The 1,660-nt window shown below is 41.0% G+C and overlaps 1 non-coding gene across 1 annotated transcript; it reads right to left on the reverse strand.

The window, feature by feature from the left end:
- Positions 1-495: 495 nt before the first annotated feature.
- Positions 496-601, reverse strand: LOC120266233. Its single transcript, XR_005538075.1, has one exon. It is a non-coding gene; the product is annotated as a small nucleolar RNA R71 (small nucleolar RNA).
- Positions 602-1,660: the final 1,059 nt, after the last annotated feature.

Below are 1,660 nucleotides of genomic sequence, written 5' to 3' on the forward strand. Positions count from 1 at the left end.
AGAGGCACAAGTACGAGCAATAGTATCGATAAAAAAGGGAAAGGGCCTGTACAAGAACAGTCTAATTTAGCTTATTTGGAAGTGGAAGGATCTGAAAACATGGCAGAACAGAACGAGCAACAGTGAACATTATCCGATTATGCCGGACCTTGGTGTTGGGGGACACAATCGAGTATTGTCGTCCCCAATTCTGACTCGAACTTTGAGTTGAAGCGGCATTCATCCACATATTGCGACAATTTGCACGAGTTCAGATGGTTTGGCCGATGAGGATCAAAAGCATGATCATATAGAGAGTTTTTCTCGAGGTTTGTGATATCTTTGAAGATAAGCGGGTGATGAATGATGCCATCATGTTGAGAGCCTTCCCATTTTCCCTAAAGGGGAGGCGCAGTAGTGGCTACACTCATTACCTAGAGCATCGATTACCACATGGGAGGAGATGGTAGAAGCTTTTTCTTGCCCATTATTTTCCCTCCCGGAAAAATCAGTAAAAGCATAGGAATGAGATCTCATCCTTTGTTCAGTTGGAATTGGAGTCTCTATTTGAGACATGGGAAAGGTTCAAGGAGCTCCTTAGAAAGTGCACGCAACAGCAGTTCCCGGAGTGGATGATTGTTCAAACTTTTTATAATGGTTTGAACCCGAGTACAAGGCAACTCTTGGATGCGGCAATAGGAGGTACCTTAGGTAGTAAGACCCCCGATGAGGCTCGACAGTTAATTGAAGAAATGGGGTTAAATAGCTACCAATGGAATGCTAGGGAGAAGAAAAAAATGGGCGGTCTCCATGAAATAGATGCGGTAACTTCAATGGTGGCTCAAGTGGAGAGTTTGAGTAAGAAGTTAGATCTTCTAACTTCAAATAGAGTGGCGGCCGTGACTAATTGCAATGGGTGTGGTGGAGGACATGCTCCCTCCGATTGCCCGATCTATATCGGTGATGTTTCTTTAGTGGAGAACGTTGATTTTGTAGGTAATGGCATGAGACCTCAAGGAAACCCATATAGCAATTTACCCGATTTACATTCAATGCACTATTCACTCTTTAAACTCTATTCGGAACTCATGTTCGATGTTAAAGGGACTAGTTATAGTTGTGTTTTGTGTAAAAAAAAATGGAAAATAAAAAGAAAGAACAAAATAGTTTTATTGTTTATTTGTGCTTGTTGGGTGGAAAGAGCTACCACCTATGAAGTATGAAGCTACTCTCATAAGTCGGATACTAGCTATGCCCTAATGAGAGAAAGAGCTATCTCATAGGACGAGTGAAAGCTACCACTCCTGTCGAAAGAGCTACCACCTCGAAAGTGTGAAAGTCACCTTAAAGGCTGCTTTGGAAAGGGCTACCTTAGAGGATGTGTGAAGCTACTACCATCTTTGAAACTGTTGTCACTTTTGTAGATAAATAAGTCTCTTGTACTTAGAACTTTGAGGAGTATACCTTGGGTTGTTTTGAGTGAGTTCACACACGTATACGATTTCGGGTTTGTTGTCCTTTTTGATTCAAGATTTAGCCAGAGCTTTGATTTTTTTGTATTTAATGTTGAAATTTCCTTACTTGTAGAATGCTCTCTCTGTACACTTTGGTAAACCTAAGGCCAAGCACTTCAAATATTTCATTCATCTATTCACAGAATGTCTAATTTTTGCTTGAGGAT

The sequence above is a fragment of the Dioscorea cayenensis genome, chromosome 7 (genome assembly GCF_009730915.1).
Source record: "Dioscorea cayenensis subsp. rotundata cultivar TDr96_F1 chromosome 7, TDr96_F1_v2_PseudoChromosome.rev07_lg8_w22 25.fasta, whole genome shotgun sequence".
NCBI lineage: Eukaryota > Viridiplantae > Streptophyta > Magnoliopsida > Dioscoreales > Dioscoreaceae > Dioscorea > Dioscorea cayenensis.